Below are 6,972 nucleotides of genomic sequence, written 5' to 3'. Positions count from 1 at the left end.
CTGTGAGCTTTCAATGTCCCTGCACTCCACAGACTCTCACCCCTGTGTTCCTGTGATTCAAGAACCCCAGTGCTAATGAGCGGAGATCATTATCAGTAGAGATGAGCGAAGTATTCAAAAATTCGATTCGGCTGATTCGGCGAATTCGAGGAATAAATTCGATTCGATGCGAATATATTCGCTGCGAATTTAACTTATAAAAAGGGTTTCTAGGCTTCAGAGAGCCTTTATATTAGTGCAGAACACTGTACCTTTAATTTAAATGCCCTTGGAGTCTGCTGGGGAAGAGAAATAATACTGTCAGTCAGTATGACATGCAGATGAGTGCCGTCGATCTTAGAATCACCGCACACTTCACTCATTTGGGCAGTCACGGGGCCAAAACCAGAGTGTGGAGCCACAGTGTGGCGGTGGAGGCAGCAGCAATGGGAGGCCATACAGCACCCTATGACAAAAATGGAACCCACCAGCAGTGTGAGGAGGCCTGAAAGTGGCACATGGCAGAGTGTGGCGATGGAGACAGCAGCAATGGGAGGCCGTACAGGGACCCATGAGAGACTCTGGACCTGGCAGCAGCATGAGGAGGTGGTACAGGGGCCCATGGCAGATTACAGGCCTGGCAGCAGCAATGGGAGGCCCGTAATCTGCCAGCACCCTATGACAAAATGGAACACACCAGCAGTGTGAGGAGACCTGAAAGTGGCACATGGCAGAGTGTGGCGATGGAGACAGCAGCAATGGGAGGCCGTACAGGGACCCATGAGAGACTCTGGACCTGGCAGCAGCATGAGGAGGCGGTACGGGGGCCCATGGCAGATTACGGGCCTGGCAGCAGCAATGGGAGGCCCGTAATCTGCCAGCACCCTATGACAAAATGGAACACACCAGCAGTGTGAGGAGACCTGAAAGTGGCACATGGCAGAGTGTGGCGATGGAGACAGCAGCAATGGGAGGCCGTACAGGGACCCATGAGACACTCTGGACCTGGCAGCAGCATGAGGAGGCGGTACAGGGGCCCATGGCAGATTACAGGCCTGGCAGCTGCAATGGGAGGCCCGTAATCTGCCAGCACCCTATGACAAAATGGAACACACCAGCAGTGTGAGGAGACCTGAAAGTGGCACATGGCAGAGTGTGGCGATGGAGACAGCAGCAATGGGAGGCCGTACAGGGACCCATTAGACACTCTGGACCTGGCAGCAGCATGAGGAGGCGGTACAGGGGCCCATGGCAGATTACAGGCCTGGCAGCAGCAATGGGAGGCCCGTAATCTGCCAGCACCCTATGACAAAATGGAACACACCAGCAGTGTGAGGAGACCTGAAAGTGGCACATGGCAGAGTGTGGCGATGGAGACAGCAGCAATGGGAGGCCGTACAGGGACCCATGAGAGACTCTGGACCTGGCAGCAGCATGAGGAGGCGGTACAGGGGCCCATGGCAGATTACAGGCCTGGCAGCAGCAATGGGAGGCCCGTAATCTGCCAGCACCCTATGACAAAATGGAACACACCAGCAGTGTGAGGAGACCTGAAAGTGGCACATGGCAGAGTGTGGCGATGGAGACAGCAGCAATGGGAGGCCGTACAGGGACCCATGAGACACTCTGGACCTGGCAGCAGCATGAGGAGGCAGGCAGAACCGCCGTATCTTTATCACGGTTTTCCCAGGCCACCAAATGGCGACGCTGCATATGCTGACGCAACGCTGTAGTCCCAACATGGGCCCCCTGGCCACGCTTGACTTTCTGGCCACATAGTCGACATACGGCTACGTTTACTTCCTCGGGCGGCTTGACAAAAAATTGCCACACCGCCGAGTAGGAAACTTTGCCCCCGCTACTCCTCACTGGCTGACTGCTACTTCCTCCGTGCACACCGGCACCACTACTGGCCGTGGTGGTAGGCTGCAGTGGAGCTGGTGCTCTACTCCGTGGCCGTTTGCCTCCACTGACACTGCTGCGACCCTGCTGCCTCCTGGGCAACCCACCGACTGTTTTGCTCGCTGCCAAGCTGGCACCCTCTTCTCCTGATGATGCGGAAGCAATAGCCTGATGATGACGAGGCTGCCAAGTGCGATCAGCCTCATCATCATCAATTAGGGTCTCCGCCTCACTACTAGCCCCCTCGGCTGCGTGTGGGTCAGGAGACAGACCTGTCTCTAGACCGGCTACCAAGCCACTCTCCTCGCCAGTACTTCTTTGCCTGGCTGCTGAAGAGGCGGATGTCTCCCCCCGTTCCTGACCGCCCTCTGTTAGCTCTTCCTCACTGTACAGTGGGGCTGAGCCCACAGCATGCAATACTTCGCTTGGTGAGGGAACACCAAAGGACAGGGGCAGGTAGAGGACACGTGATTTCAGTGGGCTTACTCCCGGGCCATGCCAACTAACGGTTGTGTCTGACGTACCCACCGACCGTTGGCTGTAGGTGTCAGAGGTGACCTGGGAAGAGGAAGACGACCGAGCCAACCAATCGATGACGGCAGGGTTGTCGGTGGAGACACGACCGCTGGATGACACCGGGAGCACTGGCCTCTGGCTGCGACTAGTGCTGCCTCGACCCCTTCCTCTGCTGCCACGTCTGCTCGCTCCTAAAACATTGCCTCCTCTGCCACTCCTCTGCATGTTGTCTGACATACTCTTTAATTCAACGATTCTGTGTCCCTGAGTAACAATTCTGTGTCCCTCAGTAACAATTCTGTGTCTGTCCTTGAGTAACAATTCTGTGTCCCTGAGTAACAATTCTGTGTCCCTGAGTAACAATTCTGTGTCCCTCAGTAACAATTCTGTGTCCCTCAGTAACAATTTTGTGTCCCTCAGTAACAATTCTGTGTCTGTCCCTGAGTAACAATTCTGTGTCCCTCAGTAACAATTCTGTGTCTGTCCCTGAGTAACAATTCTGTGTCCCTGAGTAACAATTCTGTGTCCCTCAGTAACAATTCTGTGTCCCTCAGTAACAATTCTGTGTCTGTCCCTGAGTAACAATTCTGTGTCCCTGAGTAACAATTCTGTGTCCCTCAGTAACAATTCTGTGTCCCTCAGTAACAATTCTGTGTCTGTCCCTGAGTAACAATTCTGTGTCCCTCAGTAACAATTCTGTGTCTGTCCCTGAGTAACAATTCTGTGTCCCTGAGTAACAATTCTGTGTCCCTCAGTAACAATTCTGTGTCCCTCAGTAACAATTCTGTGTCTGTCCCTGAGTAACAATTCTGTTTCCCCGAGTAACAATTCTGTGTCCCCGAGTAACAATTCTGTGTCCCTCAGTAACAATTCTGTGTCCCTCAGTAACAATTCTGTGTCTGTCCCTGAGTAACAATTCTGTGTCCCTCAGTAACAATTCTGTGTCCCTCAGTAACAATTCTGTGTCTGTCCCTGAGTAACAATTCTGTGTCCCTGAGTAACAATTCTGTGTCCCTGAGTAACAATTCTGTGTCCCTCAGTAACAATTCTGTGTCCCTCAGTAACAATTCTGTGTCTGTCCCTGAGTAACAATTCTGTGTCCCTGAGTAACAATTCTGTGTCCCTGAGTAACAATTCTGTGTCCCTCAGTAATAATTCTGTGTCCCTGAGTAACAATTCTGTGTCCCTCAGTAACAATTCTGTGTCTGTCCCTGAGTAACAATTCTGTGTCCCTCAGTAACAATTCTGTGTCCCTCAGTAACAATTCTGTGTCCCTCAGTAACAATTCTGTGTCTGTCCCTGAGTAACAATTCTGTGTCCCTCAGTAACAATTCTGTGTCTGTCCCTGAGTAACAATTCTGTGTCCCTCAGTAACAATTCTGTGTCCCTCAGTAACAATTCTGTGTCTGTCCCTGAGTAACAATTCTGTTTCCCCGAGTAACAATTCTGTTTCCCCGAGACACAATTCTGTGTCTGTCCCTGAGTAACAATTCTGTGTCCCTCAGTAACAATTCTGTGTCCCTCAGTAACAATTCTGTGTCTGTCCCTGAGTAACAATTCTGTGTCCCTCAGTAACAATTCTGTGTCCCTCAGTAACAATTCTGTGTCTGTCCCTGAGTAACAATTCTGTGTCCCTGAGTAACAATTCTGTGTCCCTCAGTAACAATTCTGTGTCCCTCAGTAACAATTCTGTGTCCCTAAGTAACAATTCTGTGTCTGTCCCTGAGTAACAATTCTGTGTCCCTCAGTAACAATTCTGTGTCCCTCAGTAACAATTCTGTGTCTGTCCCTGAGTAACAATTCTGTGTCCCTCAGTAACAATTCTGTGTCCCTCAGTAACAATTCTGTGTCTGTCCCTGAGTAACAATTCTGTGTCCCTCAGTAACAATTCTGTTTCCCTGAGTAACAATTCTGTGTCCCTGAGTAACAATTCTGTGTCCCTCTGTAACAATTCTGTGTCTGTCCCTGAGTAACAATTCTGTGTCCCTCAGTAACAATTCTGTGTCCCTCAGTAACAATTCTGTGTCTGTCCCTGAGTAACAATTCTGTGTCCCTGAGTAACAATTCTGTGTCCCTCAGTAACAATTCTGTGTCCCTCAGTAACAATTCTGTGTCCCTAAGTAACAATTCTGTGTCTGTCCCTGAGTAACAATTCTGTGTCCCTCAGTAACAATTCTGTGTCCCTCAGTAACAATTCTGTGTCTGTCCCTGAGTAACAATTCTGTGTCCCTCAGTAACAATTCTGTGTCCCTCAGTAACAATTCTGTGTCTGTCCCTGAGTAACAATTCTGTGTCCCTCAGTAACAATTCTGTTTCCCTGAGTAACAATTCTGTGTCCCTGAGTAACAATTCTGTGTCCCTCTGTAACAATTCTGTGTCTGTCCCTGAGTAACAATTCTGTGTCCCTCAGTAACAATTCTGTGTCCCTCAGTAACAATTCTGTGTCTGTCCCTGAGTAACAATTCTGTGTCCCTGAGTAACAATTCTGTGTCCCTCAGTAACAATTCTGTGTCCCTGAGTAACAATTCTGTGTCCCTGAGTAACGATTCTGTGTCCCTCAGTAACAATTCTGTGTCCCTCAGTAACAATTCTGTGTCTGTCCCTGAGTAACAATTCTGTGTCCCTCAGTAACAATTCTGTGTCCCTCAGTAACAATTCTGTGTCCCTCAGTAACAATTCTGTGTCTGTCCCTGAGTAACAATTCTGTGTCCCTCAGTAACAATTCTGTGTCCCTCAGTAACAATTCTGTGTCTGTCCCTGAGTAACAATTCTGTGTCTGTCCCTGAGTAACAATTCTGTGTCCCTGAGTAACAATTCTGTGTCCCTGAGTAACAATTCTGTGTCCCTCAGTAACAATTCTGTGTCCCTCAGTAACAATTCTGTGTCTGTCCCTGAGTAACAATTCTGTGTCCCTGAGTAACAATTCTGTGTCCCTCAGTAATAATTCTGTGTCCCTGAGTAACAATTCTGTGTCCCTCAGTAACAATTCTGTGTCTGTCCCTGAGTAACAATTCTGTGTCCCTCAGTAACAATTCTGTGTCCCTCAGTAACAATTCTGTGTCTGTCCCTGAGTAACAATTCTGTGTCCCTCAGTAACAATTCTGTGTCTGTCCCTGAGTAACAATTCTGTGTCCCTCAGTAACAATTCTGTGTCCCTCAGTAACAATTCTGTGTCCCTCAGTAACAATTCTGTGTCTGTCCCTGAGTAACAATTCTGTTTCCCCGAGTAACAATTCTGTTTCCCCGAGTAACAATTCTGTGTCTGTCCCTGAGTAACAATTCTGTGTCCCTCAGTAACAATTCTGTGTCCCTCAGTAACAATTCTGTGTCTGTCCCTGAGTAACAATTCTGTGTCCCTCAGTAACAATTCTGTGTCCCTCAGTAACAATTCTGTGTCTGTCCCTGAGTAACAATTCTGTGTCCCTGAGTAACAATTCTGTGTCCCTCAGTAACAATTCTGTGTCCCTCAGTAACAATTCTGTGTCCCTCAGTAACAATTCTGTGTCTGTCCCTGAGTAACAATTCTGTGTCCCTCAGTAACAATTCTGTGTCCCTCAGTAACAATTCTGTGTCTGTCCCCGAGTAACAATTCTGTGTCCCTGAGTAACAATTCTGTGTCCCTGAGTAACAATTCTGTGTCCCTCAGTAACAATTCTGTGTCCCTCAGTAACAATTCTGTGTCTGTCCCTGAGTAACAATTCTGTGTCCCTCAGTAACAATTCTGTGTCCCTCAGTAACAATAATGTGTCTGTCCCTGAGTAACAATTCTGTGTCCCTCAGTAACAATTCTGTGTCCCTGAGTAACAATTCTGTGTCCCTGAGTAACAATTCTGTGTCCCTCTGTAACAATTCTGTGTCTGTCCCTGAGTAACAATGCTGTGTCCCTCAGTAACAATTCTGTGTCCCTCAGTAACAATTCTGTGTCTGTCCCTGAGTAACAATTCTGTGTCCCTGAGTAACAATTCTGTGTCCCTCAGTAACAATTCTGTGTCCCTCAGTAACAATTCTGTGTCCCTGAGTAACGATTCTGTGTCCCTCAGTAACAATTCTGTGTCCCTCAGTAACAATTCTGTGTCTGTCCCTGAGTAACAATTCTGTGTCCCTCAGTAACAATTCTGTGTCCCTCAGTAACAATTCTGTGTCCCTCAGTAACAATTCTGTGTCTGTCCCTGAGTAACAATTCTGTGTCCCTGAGTAACAATTCTGTGTCCCTGAGTAACAATTCTGTGTCCCTCAGTAACAATTCTGTGTCCCTCAGTAACAATTCTGTGTCTGTCCCTGAGTAACAATTCTGTGTCTGTCCCTGAGTAACAATTCTGTGTCCCTGAGTAACAATTCTGTGTCCCTGAGTAACAATTCTGTGTCCCTCAGTAATAATTCTGTGTCCCTGAGTAACTATTCTGTGTCCCTCAGTAACAATTCTGTGTCTGTCCCTGAGTAACAATTCTGTGTCCCTGAGTAACAATTCTGTGTCCCTCAGTAACAATTCTGTGTCCCTCAGTAACAATTCTGTGTCTGTCCCTGAGTAACAATTCTGTATCCCTGAGTAACAATTCTGTGTCCCTGAGTAACAAT

Source organism: Staurois parvus, unplaced genomic scaffold (assembly GCF_062004578.1).
Source record: "Staurois parvus isolate SC_StPar_1 unplaced genomic scaffold, SC_StPar_1.0 ptg000704l, whole genome shotgun sequence".
Lineage (NCBI taxonomy): Eukaryota > Metazoa > Chordata > Amphibia > Anura > Ranidae > Staurois > Staurois parvus.
This window is presented reverse-complemented; position numbering follows the sequence as displayed.